This window comes from Meles meles, chromosome 1, assembly GCF_922984935.1.
Source record: "Meles meles chromosome 1, mMelMel3.1 paternal haplotype, whole genome shotgun sequence".
NCBI lineage: Eukaryota > Metazoa > Chordata > Mammalia > Carnivora > Mustelidae > Meles > Meles meles.
Window position 1 is genome coordinate 128585831 of NC_060066.1, and position 21380 is coordinate 128607210.

A 21380-nucleotide genomic window follows, 5' to 3' on the forward strand; every position below is an offset into this window, starting at 1 on the left:
CAGCAAAGGTGGTTCTAAGGGGGAAATACATAGCCATCCAAGCCTCCCTCAAAAACATTGAAAAATCCAGAATACACCAGCTGTCTCTACACCTTAAAGAACTGGAGAATCAACAACAAATCAAACCAACTCCACATGCAAGAAGGGAAATAATCAAGATTAGAGCAGAGATCAATGAGGTAGAAACGAGAGATACAGTAGAACGTATCAATGAAACTAGAAGCTGGTTTTTTGAGAGAATCAATAAGATCGATAAACCATTGGCCACACTAATCCAAAAGAAAAGAGAGAAAGCCCAAATTAATAAAATTATGAATGAAAAGGGAGAGATCACAACTAACACCAAGGAAATAGAAACAATCATCAGAAATTATTACCAACAGTTATATGCCAATAAGCTAAGCAACCTAGATGAAATGGATGCATTCCTGGAAAGCTACAAACTCCCAAAATTGAACCAGGAAGAAATTGACAACCTGAATAGACCAATATCTAGTAATGAGATTGAAGCAGTGATCAAAAACCTCCCAAAAAACAAGAGCCCAGGACCTGACGGATTCCCTGGGGAATTCTACCAAACTTTCAAAGAAGAAATAACACCAATTCTCCTGAAACTGTTCCAAAAAATTGAAGCAGAAGGAAAACTTCCAGACTCTTTTTATGAAGCCAGCATTACCCTGATCCCCAAACCAGGCAAAGACCCTACCAAAAAGGAGAATTTCAGACCAATATCACTGATGAATATGGATGCAAAGATTCTCAACAAGATCCTAACAAACAGGATCCAGCAGCACATTAAAAAGATTATCCACCATGACCAGGTGGGATTCATCCCTGGGTTGCAAGGTTGGTTCAACATTCGCAAATCAATCAGTGTGATAGAACACATCAATAAGAGAAGAGAGAAGAACCACATGGTCCTCTCAATTGATGCAGAAAAAGCATTTGACAAAATCCAGCATCCGTTCCTGATGAAAACGCTTCAAAGTATAGGGATAGAAGGAACATTCCTGAACTTCATAAAATCTATCTATGAAAGACCCACAGCAAATATCATCCTCAATGGGAAAAAGCTTGCAGCCTTCCCGTTGAGATCAGGAACACGACAAGGATGCCCACTCTCACCACTCTTGTTCAACATAGTATTAGAAGTTCTAGCAACGGCAATCAGACAACAAAGAGAAATAAAAGGTATCCAAATTGGCAAGGAAGAAGTCAAACTCTCTCTCTTCGCAGATGACATGATTCTTTATATGGAAAACCCCAAAGACTCCACCCCCAAACTACTAGAACTCATACAGCAATTCAGTAACGTGGCAGGATACAAAGTCAATGTACAGAAATCAGTGGCTTTCTTATACACTAACAATGAAAATACAGAAAGGGAAATTAGAGAATTGATTCCATTTACTATAGCACCAAGAACCATAAGATACCTGGGCATAAACCTAACCAAAGAAGTAAAGGACCTGTACTCGAGGAACTACAGAACACTCATGAAAGAAACTGAAGAAGACACAAAAAGATGGAAGACTGTTCCATGCTCTTGGATTGGAAGAATAAGCATTGTTAAAATGTCTATACTGCCTCGAGCAATCTATACTTTTAATGCCATTCCGATCAAAATTCCACCGGTATTTTTCAAAGAGCTGGAGCAAGTAATCCTAAAATTTGTATGGAGCCAGAAGAGACCCCGAATTGCTAAGGAAATGTTGAAAAACAAAAACAAAACTGGCGGCATCACGTTACCCGATTTCAAGCTTTACTACAAAGCTGTGATCACCAAGACAGTGTGGTACTGGCATAAAAACAGACACATAGACCAGTGGAATAGAGTGGAGAGCCCAGATATGGACCCTCAACTCTATGGTGAAATAATCTTCGACAAAACAGGAAAACAGATTCAATGGAAAAAAGACAGTCTCTTCAATAAATGGTGCTGGGAAAACTGGACAGCGATATGTAGAAGAATGAAACTCGACCATTCTCTTACACCGTTCACAAAGATAATCTCGAAATGGATAAAAGACCTCAACGTGAGACAGGAATCTATCAGAATTCTAGAGGAGAACATAGGCAGTAACCTCTTCGATATCAGCCACAGCAACTTCTTTCAAGATATGTCTCCAAAGGCCAAGGAAACAAAAGCAAAAATGAACTTTTGGGACTTCATCAAGATCAAAAGCTTCTGCACAGCAAAGGAAACAGTCAACAAAATAAAGAGGCAACCCACGGAATGGGAGAAGATATTTGTAAATGACAGTACAGACAAAAGGTTGATATCCAGGATCTACAAAGAACTTCTCAAACTCAACACACACAAAACAGATAATCATATCAAAAAATGGGCAGAAGATATGAACAGACACTTCTCCAATGAAGACATACAAATGGCTATCAGACACATGAAAAATGTTCATCATCACTAGCCATCAGGGAGATTCAAATTAAAACAACATTGAGATACCACCTAACACCAGTTAGAATGGCCAAAATTAGCAAGACAGGAAACAACGTGTGCTGGAGAGGATGTGGAGAAAGGGGAACCCTCTTACACTGTTGGTGGGAATGCAAGTTAGTGCAGCCACTTTGGAGAACAGTGTGGAGATTCCTGAAGAAATTAAAAATAGAGCTTCCCTATGACCCTGCAATTGCACTGCTGGGTATTTACCCCAAAGATACAGATGTAGTGAAAAGAAGGGCCATCTGTACCCCAATGTTTATTGCAGCAATGGCTACGGTCGCCAAACTGTGGAAAGAACCAAGATGCCCTTCAACGGATGAATGGATAAGGAAGATGTGGTCCATATACACAATGGAGTATTATGCCTCCATCAGAAAGGACAAATACCCAACTTTTGTAGCAACATGGACAGGACTGGAAGAAATTATGCTGAGCGAAATAAGTCAGGCAGAGAGAGTCAAGTATCATATGGTCTCACTTATTTGTGGAGCATAACAAATAACATGGAGGACATGGGGAGATGGAGAGGAGAGGGAGTTGAGGGAAACTGGAAGGGGAGATGAACCATAAGAGACTATGGACTCTGAAAAACAACCAGAGGGTTATGAAGGGGCGGCAGGAGGGGGGGGTGGGAGGTTGAGGAATCAGGTGGTAGGTAATAGGGAGGGCACGTACTGCATGGAGCACTGGGTGTGATGCCAAAACAATGAACACTGTTATGCTGTAAATAAGCAAATAAAAATAAATAAATAAATAAATAAATAAAAATATTACAGCTTCCCATTAGCCTTATAGTCCTTATAAATATTATAATTATTACTTACTTTGCCAAAATATACCAGAATCTATGCCAAAGGCTGGATATAATCAATACAGTAATACTTAACTTTGAATACAACTGGAAATGGAAATAAGGAAATCTGGTTTTATATTTGGGTGGTTTGACTTATCAGTGAGACCCAAAAGAAGAAAGACTGATTCTGCCTGGCTATCTGCTTCAATGCCTGTTTTTATTTTAAAATATGTAAGAAACTCTTTCAAAAGCAAAAATTGTCCTGGGTAAAGTTAAACAAACAAGGAAGATTTTAGTCAAGGTTATTGCAATAGAGAAGAGAGACCAGAATGCATTTTAAATTCAATCCCATTGAAATTAAAGGTGTGATGGTTTTTAAGTGCTAGGGTGACCTAGTGAAAAAGTACTGGGATACAGTGTTGGGGAGGAAATGATCAATGGCATGTGTGGGTTATATCTGAATTTGTGAATGTTTTTCTCTGTGGTTAAACAGAGTCTTTTCTGCTTGCCCTGATAGAACGAACAGGGTGTGGAGGAATGGAATGAGTGGACGGTGTGATAGGACAGTTGAACAGACAATAGATATACAGGATCCAGCATTTGGTTAACTTCCTGATACTTGCTTAAAATCACGAGTGAGTCAAAGTCCAGGGACCTGGGGAAAAAAGATACCTGATTAAAGTTTGGTCATTCACATTTAGAGGATGTTTTATTCATCTGGGTTGGTGGGGACGAACAAATGTCTAGACTTGTCATAGATAAATCACAAGTCATCTGTGAGTCTTAGCTAAATCAAGTAGGGAAGGGTGGTTCTTTGCAAGATACCATTTCCTAGAACACAAAATTGTGGCAGGATTTTTCAACCATCTATATTTCTCAGGAGCACAGGCTCAGAAAAATTTCACCATTCTCATACCAGTCATAAGAATATAATTTTATCATTTGATATTTGAATCCATAGATTTGAATTGTAAATAAAAGAAATTGTGCCAAAATGAATGAATCTTACTTCCATACCTTTTAAAAGCAAATAAACCAGAAAATTTAATTCTTACTTCTGGTATTACAACTTCAGAGAAGTTGGAGAAATTCAAGTTAAGACTCCTTCAATGACCAGGTCCTGTATAGGGCACTTAAAAATGTCTGAGCCCTCATTGTAGCTCAGAATATTTGGAGGTAGAATTGCACTGATCCAGCTTCACTGAGAGCCTGAGATCCAAACTTAATTTTCAAATTTTCCTCTACTGAAGCAACAGTTACTGGGGGTTGAGGGGGACAACAAAGTGAATCATGATGCTAGTGAAGCCATTAAGAGCACCTCCAATAATACTTATATAAAATGTTTAAATTTTGAAACAACATTCTTTCTGTTTATGCCCCTTACACCATCTAGCACTCTACTGAATTTTCCTCTTTCTCTTAGCCCAGGGTAAATTGTCTTTATTAAAAATCATAGCACCAAGGAAATTCTAGCTCACTACTTAACATAATGACTGTTTATAACTTGTATTGGTGTTCTTAAATATATTTAATTGTTGGAAATTTATATCTCTTTTTTATATATTTGTATAATACTTTGTCTATTGGACTAGAAATTCCTTGAATATGAGACTTAACTTCTGAAATCTTTTTCAAAGACAAATACAGTGATTTGTAAATGATAAACTAAGATGTCATTTATTATTTAGTTTTACATGTTTCATAAACTTGCCTCATTAATAATATATCCTTAGATATTTTCTGATATTTGATCAGTTAATATATTCCTTACAAAATTGGTTATTAGAAAGCATCAGGCACTGAAGTTTATTTAATTCTATTCCCTTATTTTATTGAGGAGGAAAGTGAGATACAGAAAGATTATGTTTTGCCTTAGTAACTAGTTGGATGGCATGTAATAACCAATTCTGATGGCTACTTAGGTAATAATACATTTCTTCATTTACTCAAAGGAGTTCCTGACCACACCCGACCCCTGAATGATTAGAAGTACTAAGTACTTCTTAGTACTTCTGACCTAGATGATTTCTAAGGGCTTTGACACTTCTCTCATGATTTAAGTACCATTTTTTTCTGTGTACAAACTCATGCAAATGAGAAGATGAGATAACTATTTAAGTAACTCAAATTGTAATTGTTCAGATAACTCAGTTTCAAGTGTCAAAGTATCTGGAAAAATTGCATCAGTTCTTTAATTTATAATTAAATCTACCTTTGATGAAGCATTGTTGAATAATAAATGCTTCTACCCAGACCAAAAGGCTTTACAATTACAAGACATGAATGATTGTTGGCAAGATTAAGTCCTTCAGGCCATAGATAACCCACTGCAATCTCGGTCACAGGAGATGCCAGACAAATGCTTCTGCATCAGTAGGAGTCAGAAATAATTTGAGGACTCATGCAAGCTAATTTGAGGACTCATGCAAGCAAAGAAAGGCTTATTTCCTTCCAGAGGAATGCAGAGAAATAATTAGATATGTGCATGCAACATTTAACCCTTAAGTGGGCTTTCTAGCTAGTTATTTAAAATTATTGAACTGCTATCTCATCATGGACTAAAAATAAATACAGGTGTATACAGTAAATTTCTTTAATGTATACATTAAAGAAATAGTTCTTTGGAATAGGCAGTTAGGAAACTATTATAGAAATGCAAAATTCATAGACATGAATATTGCACAAAATTAAATGATAACTTGCAAGATTTGACATTATGTTGCCTCTCTCCAGAAGCCTTCCTTGCTTATCATTATGAAATTATTTGAGAAACAAAATAAAGCAAGCAAACAGCAAAATAGATCTGGTTATTATCTATTGATGATAAAATGGGGTAATATTAATTGATGATTTTTTTAAGTGTTAGATTGTGTGTGTGGGTAAATCAAAGATATATATATATATATGTAAATCATATCAACAAACACAAGACAAGATTTTGCACACATTTTGCAGTATTTTTATTAATTCCAATTAGGATTAAGTTAATAAGCATTGAATTCACCTGGATAAAACACTTAAATTCTCTGAGGATTAGTTCCATTTCCTATAAAAGTTATGCTAGATTAAAGAAGACTAATTTAGAACGCAGGGAAAAAATCCACTTTCTTTTGGTGCTTTAATAATGGATTTCCTTGTGATCTTCATTCTTGAAGAAAAACATTCTAATAAGGCCTTAGTACGGGGTTAAAAGAAGATTGTTTTTAATTTCACCTTTGAAACTGAGTCACAGTTATGACGTTTTCATCTGTCTGTGAAATAAAAAGTTGAAAATGTTCAGTCTTTGTCTTTAAGAGCTTATAATTGAATGTTAGAATCAACAATGTGGATAATTATATTACTGGATAAAATGAAATTAAGTAAGAAATATAGGCATATGGAATCATAAAAGAAAAACTGAATTAACTCCACTAGAGAACATGAAATAATTACTAGCAAAGGTGGTAAGAAGTCTAGCTACTAAAATATATTTACAATATATAGTAGAGTGAAAAGGCTAGTTAGGGAATGGCATGGACACAGGACACAAAATTTATAAAGAATTACTGTATGTCTGAGTACTTTAAAAAACAAACATGTTAGACTCCAAAGCAAAAGGCTCAGTATGGCTATCTGCATGATGTAGAAAAAAAAAAAATTCTGACCCTCGTTAAAATGGTAAAGAAGCCTTTATTCAAGACTGTTGTAATGGGCAGAAGTGTCTAGAGAATTGCGTTTGGAGAGAGAGCAAGCTTGACTCTACATACAAAGAAAACAAGGGGTATTTATCGCCACGGAGCAGGTTGGGGGAGATCAGCTAGTGGAAGGTTACTAAGAGGAGACATCAGGGGAGGAGAAATTCTTGCTAAAACTGACCTAATAGGAATCTTGTTGAAGGCAGGCCAGGATGACCAGATATCACAGGTAGGAAGATTTCTCTACACTGATTTAGAGGATTCTTGATAAAACTGGGCTCTGAAAGGACCTGGAAACCTAAGGTTAAGGCTTAGTCAAGAAAAGGATTCAGAGGAGTCTGACTAAAGTCTGGTCAAAGAGAGTCTGTCACTGTCAAGTGCTGGGGCGACAGGAATGGTTAAGAAAAAAGGAGCAGGAGGGACTGCTTGGGAGTGATAGAAGTGTTCTGTATCTGGATTGTGAGAGTGCTTACACAATTCTGTGTGTTTGTTAATATTTGTAGAACTGCGCATTAAAATGGGTATATTTTCATGTAATTTATATAGCTCAATTAAAAAATATAAAACCAAAAAATCAAATGTTTAAAATGTAGGATAAATAAATGCATGCCCCAAAAGTATCATACACACATACTGAGGACAGCTTTGCTGTCAAGTAGGAAGATGACTTGTTTGTAATTCCGGACAGCAGAAATGTATAGAAAAGGCTAAAAGGAAAACAAAGGCAGATTTTGGCTCAATTTAAAAAATGCTGATAATTAAAATATCACTATTGAGTATAACTAGTGGTCCAATGCACTGTATCATAATTATTGTAGGAAGGGATTTGAACATACAATTGGTAATTGTACTGGATAACCCAAGTCTCTTCTACATCCAAGTTCCTATAATTCTATGGTTTTAAAATCTTTCTATCAAAGTAAAGAAAAGGGTAAGTGCTGCTGGTTTGTCAAGCCCTCTCCAGGAGAATCAGAGAGGCAGCCATAGAGCATAAACAGAGAACATAGAGTAAAAATAAGCTTGGAGCACTCCAAAAGACCTTTCCAGTTCTATTGGTTGAAAAACACTATGTAAACTTGGAGGTAAAAAAGGGAAAGCATGAGTCATGGCTCTTAATGTCCTACCTCCTAGGAGGGTGCAAAACCCACTTTTGTATTCAGAGGAGGATGCAAGAGTAACACCCTTCTTTTACCCTGATATTTTTGGCTCTTGTTTGTCTTCTGTTTTGTATTTTACTGTTTTCTTTTTATGTTATCATGGACAAAGAAGCTAGGTATACATGGTAATTACATCATTCAAATGATTATAGTAACCAAGATAGATTTGACATTTTTATGCTCAGTGACTTAACCCATTATCTGAGTAATAAATATTCATAAATGAATGTGGTTATAAATTATGAATTTAAAATATTTACCAGTTGACTGCAAACAAAATAATTCAGCGGACCATTATCAGAAGCTTTACTCTCATGATTCCGAAACACAACGATGAATTATTGCTTATTATCTAAGCTTTGATATTTTTTGTATATTACCAACACTCTTTAATGCAAACAGAAATTGATATAATCTTCCTTCTTAATTACTTTCCATTATTAGAGGCACGACACAATTCCTGACAACTAAGCCTTCCCATCTGTTTTTCATGTAATCTTTGGCATAGTTGGAAGTTTTTCTTTCTGAAAATCTATGTTGATTTCCCCCATCTTTGCATTATGGTTCCCTGAATTGTATTCTCTGTATATTTCTCTTTTCAATTTTCCGTATTACACAGACGCATAAACACACATGCATTTTAAGGAAAGAACACAGTTGAGTTCTTTATGGTCAATCAGAATGCTTGTAATATATCTAGAATAACAGAAAGCATAGAAGAAAATGTAATTTAATAATGATATTTTGATCTTCACACTCACATACACACATTTATATGTTCATATATATATGAAATATATATATATACACACACATATATATATATATATAACTATATCATAGTTCATAGAAAGAAAGTATTGTTGTCAAAGGGAACCACAGGAGCTTTTTGATCCTTAAGAAGTTAGAACCCTAATTCAATCCATACTTCCTCAGAATCATGTTATATCGCCCCATAACTTAGTGGCCTAAAGAAGGAAAACAATCATAAGTAAGGGAAATGTGTGTTCTTTTGGTATTAAAAACCCAGTGGGGATATGGTAGAAGATCATTTTTAAATAGCTTATTTAATATGGGTCTAACATCACATTATATTCACTATTCTTTTATGTAGGTAGATTCCTTACAGATATTGAAGTTCAGAGATTGGATTTAAGTCTATGTCATAATCCTTTATAAATAAAAATAATATCATATAATTATCAAAAACTATTAGTTAAAACCTAAGAAAGTTTTTAAGTGTTTTTAAATTTAATTTAATTAACGTGTGCTGTATTATTAGTTTCAGAGGTAGAATTCAGTGATCCCTCAGTTGCATACAACAACACCCAGTGCTCATTACATCAAATGTCCTCCTTAATGCTTATCACCCAGTTTTCCCATCCCCCAATCCATATCCCTTCTAGCAACACTCAATTTGTTCCCTAGAGTTAAGAGTTTCTCATAGTCTGCCTCCCTCTCTGTTTTTGTCTTATTTTATTTTTCCTTCCCTTCCCCTATGTTCTTCTGTTTTGTTCCTTAAATTCCACATGAGTGAGATCATATAGTATTTGTCTTTCTCTGACTGGCTTAACATAATACTCTAGATCCATCCGTGTCATTGTAAATGGCAAGATTTCATTCCTTTTGATGGCTGAGTCCATTGTATAGATTTAAATGATTCCATCCAACGGAGCTCCTTTATCAGAAAGCTTAACTTGGATCAGTCAGTTAAGCATCCAACTCTTTATTTCAGTTCAGGCCATGGGGTCAGGTTCATGAGATAAAGCCCCACATTGGACTCCCCACTCAGCAGTGAGTCTGCTTTTCTCCCTCTCCCTCTGCCCCCTCCTGCCACTTGTGGGCTCTCTCTCTGAATCTCTCAAATAAATAAATAAATTTTATTTTAAAAAAAAAGAACACTATCAACCCAAAAAGAGTGACAATGTAGGTCCGTTTAGTTAAAGAGCTAGGACTAGATCACAAAATTCTAATTCTTAATCTAATTTTCTTCATTCTTTATTCATCAAGTACTGTCATAAAGATTTTCAGAGTAATTATCTAAGTGTACCAGGGATGTTATTATTAAGCTATTTTAACAGGTAAGAAATAGGACACTTAGAACAATTCTGTGATTTTATTGGAGTTGCACAGAAAACCTTACCTCAGAAAATCCTCTGAGACATTCTTTAACTTAAAAAAAGTTAATATATGTACATTATTTTATGAAGCTTCCTTTTTTTTTAAGATTTTATTTATTTGATAGAGATACAGCAAGAGAGGGAACACAAGCAGGGGGAGTGGAAGAGAAATTTTCCCTACCACCTTAGATTTAATTTAGTAACCGGGGGCTTGTGAATTAAACTAATAAAAGACAAATTAACAGAAGAAAAGGCACCTACTTTTTATTGATATGTATGTGCATGGGAGTTCACAGAAAAGAAATGACACTCAAAGAAGCAATTAGATTTGGGGGCTTATATACCTTTTTAACAAAGGGAAAGGGGTCTGGTTTTCAAGGGATGATAATTTGTGGGGAAGTAATTAAAATATATATGAAGGAACTAATGGAAGATAGAAACTAGTTTAGTAAGGGCTGCTTACACAAATTGATCTTGGTATCAACTCCTCATCTGAGATGATAAGAGTCCCTTTCTCTCTCTCTCTGATACAGGCTTTCCTCAAAGGAACATTTATGCCCAGCTTTTGGGCAGAGAAGAGAAGGCAGAAAATTTTTCTTACATCTGTGAATTCTCAATTACATTCAGATCAAAACAAAACTCATGCCAAATGACATATTAAGGGATTTGGAGGTGCTTCACAGTTATCAGAGACCCAAATCCCTTCCATATATCTGCTCTGAATTTCCACTACAAGGTCATGCCATGGTCCAAGATGGCTGTAAGAGCGTCAGTCAGATCCATTACAGGCTACAGGAAGAAGGGGAGGGGGCAAATGGCACACTCCAGCTAGCTATATCCCTTTAGAAGAAGCAGGACTTGAAGTTCCACCCAACAATTTCTATTCATATCTGAAAAAGAAGTTATGTACACATAGATGGAAATCTATGTACACATAGATGGAAAGGACGTTAGAAAAGCAGTCTTTTAGCTGGGTGTTTTCCTACTCTGCGTGAATATGAGGATCATTTACTAAAAAGGAAGGAAGATAAGCAGTTCTGCTGCATAATTTCTATTTGCTCTTCCAATCTACTTCACATCATCATCTGCTCTGTTTTTTTTTTTTTTTTCCACCCCAGGAGGCTAACTAACACAAATTGCCTCATCAGAACACCCTTGCCCTCTGTCTGACAGTTAGAGTTAGCCAATAGGACAAACAGGAAAGCTGAAGGACAGCAGTAGTCAGTGTTGTGGATGTTTAGTCTCCATGCTTCGTTCCTGTCAGCCTGCAATTCTTGCACAGCTGCACCCAACTTCTTAAGACCATAGCTTCTACAAGAGAATCTTTTTCTATAGTGACAGCTGCACTTGGAACTAGAGGTGGGGATAGTTCTTTGATTTGTTAGTCTGGAAGTACTCTACCATTCCTATCTCTGCCTGCACATTCATGAAAAGATCTGTGGTTTGCTCAGGCTGCCATAACAAGTATCAGAGACTGAATGGCTTGACCAACAGAAATCTATATCCCTCACAGTTCCAAAGCCTAGAACCATGAGATCAAGGTGTTGGCAAGATTTCTTTATTCTGATGTCTTATCTCTTTGGTTTGTAGATGGGTGTCTTCTCCCTGTATCTTCACATGGTCTTCCTCTCTACCCATCAATGGCCATATTCCCTCTTCCTATAAGGACACCAGTCATATTGGACAGGGGCCCACTCTTATGACATCATGTTAACTTTATTACCTCTTTAAAGACCCAATTTCTAAATACAGACACATTCTGAGGTACTTGGGGCTTTAACATAGGAATTTCTGGGCAGACAGAGATACATAATAACAGCCCATAACAAGTCACTTCAATAACATTTCTTCAGTTACTCCCTAAGAGTCCATTTGTCCTTGCTGGGAGGCTAACAATCTCTGTCTTAGTCTCCATAGCATTTATGGCAGTGTTTCTCAAACTTTAATGTACATGCACATTACTTGGATATCCTGAAAAAAAGCATTTGGATTCAGTAAGGAGGAGGAGTATTGCTATCCTGCATGCTTCCAAATGATGTCATCATAATGCACCACATCTTGAGTTGCAGAGCTCTCTCCCTCTCTCAATATTTAAAAAAATTTTAAATCAAAAAATTTTTAGAAAAATTCTTTTAATTTCCCAGTTGCTGGGAATTTTTTCTTTCTTTTTTTTTTTTTTTTCAAATTTCCCAGTTGCTGGCATGAATAAGCATTCTACTCAGCTGGTCCTGTCTCACCTTGGACTTACCGAGGCTAAGTGAAGTTCTGTTTTGTTTTCTTTTTTTCCTGGGTTCCCACTAAACATCTTGACACAAGGGCTCATACATCTTCACTTAATAGAACAATGTGGTCTAACTTACTGGAAGTGTGACTTCTGGTTTTCAGTGCAGTTCAATATAACATAGATAATGTTTATTGTAACTTGTTTATAAATATCTCCCCAGAATAACATGTTAATGAACTTTCACTTTAATTCCTCAAAGTTGTTTGAGCTAAAATGCATTCTAAGTGGCATTATAAAGATTAAACATAAAATAAAACATTATAAAATCTTTATAAATTAAATACATTGACATTTCCTGGGTTCTCCTTTTATAATAGCTCATTAGCACAAAAATAAAATTATTTTAATTTGGACTTAGGAATTACTATCAGTCACTCCTCTCAGAGTTAGGCGTTCCTGGTTTTCTCAGGAAGTTTACATTTTTATCCTAAATAATGATGTGGAAGAGCGATACTGCTGCCAGTGTTACATTATATGCACGATGGCAGGTAACCATTACCTTAAAACTGATAAATATTAACATGCTAATTGAATAAATGGATGAATAAATAAGGGACTAATTGGTGGAATCAGTGAACATGATGTATTTACCAAGTATCTAAAAATAAAGGTGAAGAAGTATTGGTGAGACATCTAGTTGTACTGATGAAGGTATGAAGAGTCTTCTGGGGAGTTTATATTTGATAGCGTAGGAAAGGAGGTCATTAAAGCTTTTGGTTTTAGACACATAGGTCCTGATGGGGCCTCTTTCCTCAAGTCACATGAGCTTATACTGCAAATACGGACAACAAAACAGTAGACATAGAGTAAATCTAGCTTCAGCTAGACCAGCGGGAGGCCTGGACGGCAGCCCTGTTCTTCCTTGAAAGAAGCCCATGTATGTATGCTCGTGAGAGTCAGCAGCAGAACATCTGCCAATCCCCTCCATTATTTGTTTACTTTAGACTCCCGAGAGCAACTGCTGCTACTTGTCACAAGCTTGATACGTTCCAGATCAACATCGTCCCAAATTTGTACTGTCCCCATTTTTTTTTAATTTATTTATTTTTTCAGCTTAACAGTATTCATTGTTTTTGCACAACACCCAGTGCTCCATGCAAAACATGCCCTCCCTATTACCCACCACCTGTTCCCCCAACCTCCCACCCCTGACCCTTCAAAACCCTCAGGTTGTTTTTCAGAGTCCATAGTCTCTTATGGTTCGCCTCCCCTTCCAATTTTTTTTTTTTATAAACATATAATGTATTTTTATCCCCAGGGGTACAGGTCTGTGAATCGCCAGGCTTATACACTTCACAGCACTCACGATAGCACATACCCTCCCCAATGTCCATAACCCCCTCTCCCTCTCCCATTCCCACCTCCCCCAAGCAACCCCCAGTTTGTTTTGTAAGATTAAGAGTCATTTATGGTTTGTCTCCCTCCCAATCCCATCTTGTTTCATTTATTCTTCTCCTATCCCCCTAACACCCCATGTTGCTTCTCCATGTCCTCATATCAGGGAGATCATATGATAGTTGTCTTTCTCCGATTGACTTATTTCACTAAGCATGATACCCTCTAGTTCCATCCACGTCATCGCAAATGGCAAGATTTCATTTCTTTTGATGGCTGCATAGTATTCCATTGTGTATATGTACCACATCTTCTTGATCCATTCATCTGTTGATGGACATCTAGGTTCTTTCCATAGTTTGGCTATTGTAGACATTGCTGCTATAAACATTCGGGTACATGTGCCCCTTCGGATCACTATGTTTGTATCTTTAGGGTAAATACCCAGTAGTGCAATTGCTGGGTCATAGGGTAGTTCTATTTTCAACATTTTGAGGAACCTCCATGCTGTTTTCCAGAGTGGTTGCACCAACTTGCATTCCCACCAACAGTGTAGGAGGGTTCCCCTTTCTCCGCATCCTCGCCAGCATCTCTCATTTCCTGACTTGTTAATTTTAGCCATTCTGACTGGTGTGAGGTGATATCTCATTGTGGTTTTGATTTGTATTTCCCTGATGCCGAGTGACGTGGAGCACTTTTTCATGTGTCTGTTGGCCATCTGGATGTCTTCTTTGCAGAAATGTCTGTTCATGTCCTCTGCCCATTTCTTGATTGGACTGTTTGTTCTTTGGGTGTTGAGTTTGCTAAGTTCCTTATAGATTTTGGATACTAGCCCTTTATCTGATATGTCGTTTGCAAATATCTTCTCCCATTCTGTCAGTTGTCTTTTGGTTTTGTTAACTGTTTCCTTTGCTGTGCAAAAGCTTTTGATCTTGATGAAATCCAATAGTTCATTTTTGCCCTTGCTTCCGTTGCCTTTGGCGATGTTCCTAGGAAGATGTTGCTACAGCTGAGGTCGAAGAGGTTGCTGCCTGCATTCTCCTCAAGTATTTTGATGGATTCCTTTCTCACATTGAGGTCCTTTATCCATTTTGAGTCTATTTTCGTGTGTGGTGTAAGGAAGTGGTCCAATTTCATTTTTCTGCATATGACTGTCCAATTTTCGCAGCACCATTTATTGAAGAGGCTGTCTTTTTTTCCATTGGACATTCTTTCCTGCTTTGTTGAAGATTAGTTGACCATAGAGTTGAGGGTCTATTTCCGGGCTCTCTATTCTGTTCCACTGATCGATGTGTCTGTTTTTGTGCCTGTACTGTCCCCATTTTGAAGTGAAGGAAGAGCACCATTAAACCAAACAAGTCAGAGATGCCTTAGGCTCCCAGTGAATGTAGATACTTACGATGTAAGAAAAGCCAGAGGAAAAAAAAGAGGAAGCAGCAGGTAAGATCACTATTCAGATATACACTGCCACGTTTTTCACACCAGCCAGAGGTAAGTCACAAATTACATTACCCAAAAGACATGAAGCAAAATCAGTTATATTAATCAGATTATATTCAGCCATAAAACTTGCCATTTAATCTATATAGGAATATTTCTCAGGGACCTGAAAACTACTGAGAAAAACCTACCCCTGTGAGTTTCCCTGAATATGGTACCATGGAATGTGGTGAATAGCGTTTTTGGCTGTTCCATAGACATTATTCAAGGAATAAGTATTGATTTATATAATTGATTTGCTAAAACACTTAGAATAACTATAACATACTTGTTATAGTTCTTCAGTGTAGGCTAGATAGATATTGTCATGGTTGTATAAAACTAATTTAACAAAGGAATAATACATCTAGATTTTAAATCTTTAATGATCTAACTTATCTGAAGTTTAAAATTTAGAAGATCTAGAGGAATAGATGTGTGGTATTTCTTTCAGTAAAATGTGTTCACTATCTTTTTATGGTGGGCTGAGGATATGGTTTCACATTTCCTGAAAATGTCCCTGAATCACTGGTCTTAGGTGAAAAAATGTACTGCAAAAACAAAGTAGTAGTGTTCTCTAATTGTGGGAAGAAAGATCCATTCTGTCAATTTTGGATTTACTTTATGATTACATTACTTGCATACTGCCGTAATTGAGGGTTCACGTACTGTGAAAGAAAACATCATAAATACTGAAGGTGAATACAAATATGAATGGGTCCTAACTATAGCTCAAAATAAGGCAAAAATTTTATAGACACAATGAATAATTTCTTCATCTAAACTCAAAAGTTTATTTCAAAATAGGTTGCATGAAGTCTATAAATTTATTATATACACATTAAGAATTGTACTCATTCCTCTACGCAGTTTATTTTCAAAGAGAGAAAGTGAGCCCTGCCACTCCAGGAAATAGTTTTCTAATAATTTCAGTAACCCAAAAGGAAGCTATTCATGCAACAAATAATAGACGGTCAGTTGCTCTACAGAATTAAGTTTAAACAGCCTATGAAAAACATTTGAATTCTTGCACAGTTCAATAATACAATTATGAGAGAAACATCCTTCAATTCACTTTATGTGTAATGTCCTGATACTTGCCCATATGTTCAGTTACTTTTTAAAGAACTTAAATATTGCTATGTTCCACTAGAAACTTCAGAGAGCCCTAGGGTATCTACTGAGCGAAAACATTTGAAGTCAGAGCACTGAGATAGCTTTAAGAAGATGTAAACATTACTTACTAACAATTTCTCTTAAGAAACGTAGACCTTTATATTTATAAACTAATATTGGTTAAGAAAATGGACAAGATCTCACGTGGGACACATGCTCTAAAACAATCCTACTGATGTCCATTTAATTAATTTTGGTATTCAAATGTAAAGCTGATTTCTTAACTACTTCTTATCCCTAGCGAATTATGGTGGAGGGTTTTGCAAAGGTTAGAGCACTAAACACAAAGCTATTCCCAGTACTTACTGGAAAAGGCACTAAATCATAGTGAAACAATTATAACAGGTGGTATGCAAGTAATGTATTCATAAAATAAATCCAAAGAAAAATCTGTTTATAAATGAATATAAAATTATGGAAATCAGTGACATTATGAGAAAGTTAATAAGAAAAATTAAGGCCTTTCTTAAAAAAAGGATTATATTGAAATAAAATAACTCAAATGTCATTGAGAACTCTCCATTTTAAGTGTTTGCCTTCATGGAGTGAGACTGTCTTTAGTTGAATACCAGGCCCTCTCAAAAGAAAATAACAAGATAAGTATACTCCCAGAGACTAGTCATACAATTTTAATGAATCAGTTACAAAGAATTTTGAAATCTATTCTTTGTTTGAAAAAAAAAAGGATCAATATTCTTCATGAAAAAAAACAAAAGTAGTTGTTTCTAAGAGGCATTTTTTATTTCAGTTTTTTTTATTTATTCAAATTTATTTAACAGGAGTGACTGAAATAAAAAAAAAGTAATTGAGTCTCATCATCATGGAAATGGCTTTAAGAGAAAACTGATCAGATGGATATTACTGCTTTCCATTTGACCAGTAAAGAGTTGGCACTGATAAATAGCCAATAGTCTGTCAAAAATACTCTAGGTATGGGAGTGCCTAGGTGGCTCAGTGGGTTAAGCCTTTGCCTTCAGCTCAGGTCACGAGTTCACGGTCCTGGGATCGAGTCCCGCATCCGACTCTCTGCTCCACGGGGAGCCTGCTTCCCCCTCTCTCTCTGCCTGCCTCTCTGCTAACTTGTGATCTCTCTGTCAAATAAATAAATAAAATCTTCAAAAAAATACTCTAGGTATGTTATATAATACAAGTCTGTTCATAGGGGAAAAAAAAATAGGAATGAACTTACCTGAACAAGTTGATTTCATCACAAAAGAAGCCCAAAAGAACCACCCATGCCTCTGGGAACACTGCACCATGCACCCTTGAAAAAAGCTTTGGTTCCTTCATCTCGAGCAGTCTTCCTCCAGCAGTCAAGTGTGCCCGTACATGATGTCAGTTCCTTTTCTCTTGGACTGCATCATCACATTGCCATGAGCAGTGTCAGATGGATAGGAAGTCAACGCAGCAACTGCTGTGATAGTTTGTGCGATCAGCCACCGGATGAAGATGTGAGTATTCTTGGGAGCATTCCCTTTGCAGTGCCATAGATTCCAAACTAGGCAACTGGGTAGGTGATAATATCTTACAGAGACACATTAAAGCCTGGTATAGGCCCTTCACCTTTGTGGATCTTAACCAGGCAGTCACCAAGGCCTCTGAATTTCTGTTCAGCTCTAGCTCTGCCCACAGGGAGCCTAATGCTGAGCTTCAGGCTCCTGAGGGCTCGATCCCAGAACCCTGAGATCATGCCCCTGAGCCAAAGGCAGGCACTAACCTGACTGAGCTATGCAGGCACCCCACCTCTCCTCTTCTTTTAATCAATATGCCTTTTTATTTTCCTTTTTCTTTTTTGTCTTATTGCAAATCTTTCTCACTAGCACATCAACATAATGTTGAATATGAGTAGGGAAAGGAGGCATCCTTGCCTTATTTCTGATCTTAGGCAGAAAGTAGTCTCATGTCAAATATGATGTGAGCTGTAGGATTTGTTGATTTTCTTTATTGGATTAAGGAAGTATCCTTAGATACTTAGAAAAAATTCTAGTTTGTAGAATGTTTTTATTAGGAACAGATAACTGGTTTTGCCAAATGCTTTTTCCTTCATCTGTTGATAAAAAAAAATTTTTTTTTTTCTTATTTAGTTGTTCTGTTAACATGGTAAAATACATTTTTTTTTTTTTTTTTTTTTTTTTTTTTTTTTTTAAGTATTGAGCAAGCCTTGCATTCCTGGGCTTGGCTGTGATGTGGGGCTGGGTTTGTTGTTTGGGGTATCTTCAGTGGGTCAAACACTACAGAAAACTCTAATATCTTTTGCTTGTCTTTCCACTTAGTTTTGAGTTTTCCTTTGCACTTCTTCCTAGAAAAAGCCCGTGTCTTGGAGTTCTCCCAGATGTCATCAACTATTAGTTTTACTAGATGCATGTTAGCTTGTTGGTAGGCAGTTGAATGCGGTGTTTGATACTCTGATAAAGCCTCAGTCTTAAGCAGACACTATGAGCCTTGATTCCATCCATGTGCCCTTTGTAAGTAGACTGTGTCTTCTCCAGATGCATACCTAGGGCTAGCGCATTCCCTAGAGCTCCTTCTCCAAGTAAGGATTTTTTTTTTTTTAATTCCTTGTTTCCCTCCTGAACTGCAGTGCTTTTCCACAAGTACCATTAGTTTACAGTTTTGAGGCCCTAATTCATACCTACAGATTAAAGATTTTGTTCCTTAGATGAGATGGGGGGCATGTTTGAGATTGGAATGGGTGGCAGCCACCAATTCCCACCTTGAGATGCAATGAATTTCCCCCTCTGCACCTGGTCTACAAATTGGCAATCTTCTTACCTGCAAAATCCCCTGCATAAAAAAAAAAAATCTTTTATTTCATGAAGGAGATAGAGGGATGGGTCTGGGTGGAGTTTTGGCAGTGGTTATCATTCTGCAACCCCAGAAAGAACCATGAAGGAGGTTTTCTTAGTTTTTTGTTTTTTGCATTATTCAAATTTCTCCCTGACATTCCCTGAGTACGTCATGGTATTCCTAGAGAAAACACTCTGCAGAAAGGACACAGCTATCCTATGTCTGTGGCCCTGAAGGGCTTTATAATCTCACACTTAACCTACTCAGGCTTTTGCAACTAATTAAAAATGTCTACCTTAATATTTTCACTGACTTATATGGCATCTGGAGGCTTCTAACCCAGGTAAACAAATGGCTGTGTCCTGTTTCTCCCTGCCTGAGCTTCTTTTTCTCCAGATATTGGGTGAGTTCTTTTCCTTCTCTCTCTAGTTCTCTCTTGAGTTAAAAAAAAAAATCTCATTTGCAATCTGTTCAACTTTTTTCTCCTGTTGTAAGGGTGACAATGCCATGCTAAGTCTCTGTATGTCTGAGCTAAACCCACAAGTCTGTGTAATGAAATTTGGTTACCAGATTTACAAATGATGTTTTTCTGAGATATCTAATTTACTGTCTGCATTCATATACTGTCCAAAGAGGTTGAAGTAATAAGAATAAAATTTTTGTGTTTTTTTTTTTTTATTGTATTCCTAGACCTTAGAGAAGTGGCTAGGAAAATCCAACAAACATTTAATGAATAGATGTCTTATGAATAAATTAAGATAAATATATCTTGATTTTGTTATTTAGAAAGTTATTTCTCACTTGCCTACATATCAAATTTACCTCAATAGGCAAATATATTGTTACTATTGTTGGCAGTATATTGTTATTCCCTAACATACCATGATCAATTACCTTCCTTTTCCATCTTGAAAAAGCACCCATACGTTCAATGCAATGGTGGTATAAGTGTTAAAATTATGTTATTTTCTTAACTATAACACTTGAGTTACATATTTAACCCAATTTAATTTAAAATAAATTGCATCAGCAAGCAACAGAAAATAACACAGCATTATTTTTCTACTTTGATATCCTGATCTTATTTTGGATCTGGAGTCTTATGGAGATGGTTTGAGTACATACTCCATACACAATTTGTAATCTGAACGTCTTGCTCAAGTGCACAAATTTGGAAATTAACAAAATTTGATGAGCCAGTAGAACAGTCCTTAACTATCCCTCTGTAGTTGAAAGTTAAATAGAAATAATCCTTCTCCAGCTCACATGAATGCTTCCTTCAGATTTACTCCTGTTATTTGAAAAGTGAGCTCAATTGCATTACATAATTTCTGAGGTGAATTATAAAAAATGGTAAAAACTAAGCTGGTTTGTCCAGTAAAGATGACTAATAATAAAGTAAAATGTAATAAAGTAAAAAGTCTAATATCACATTAAAACTTTTGAAGAATTGCATTAGACCAATTATCAAATTACCCCTATTATATTTTCTATTATGTGTAGTGTGTATGCCCTAGAAAAATTCTAGAAATGCACAAGAATACAAAAGACAAGTTAAAAGAGTCACTCATTAACATCAGCATAGAATAATTTCTTTTGTCTGAGTGGAAGACATTTAAACATGACCATATCAGTATACAAAAAAGATTTAGAAGATAAAATTTGAAAATATTGGTGAGAGAATAGATCATTCCTGGAGCAAGTGCCCCAAGACAACAAGAAGAGGTATGATAAACATTTTAGGCATTGGAATTAGCCTCAGATGGGAGGGAGATCACTACTTTTTCACTAAATTAGGATGAAGAGAGGAGGAGGAAAGAAAGCGAAGGAGGGACAATGGAAAATTGGTTAGCTACAGGTGACAATCACTTTTCAGGAGATGGCAGAGAGAAAGACAGGGTTCCTACTGTGATTTTCCTGTGAAATAGGAGCCAAGGTCATCTAAGGTCAGATGGTGTAGAGTAATAGGAAGTTTGCAGATGAATTTGGTCTAGGAGAATAACAAGAAGGAGAAAAAGACATAAGAAATGGTTGACTTGCCTCATGTAGGAAGGAATGTAAGCAGCACTGAAGGAGTGGTGGAAAGATTGGGAACAGTCAAATTGTAATAG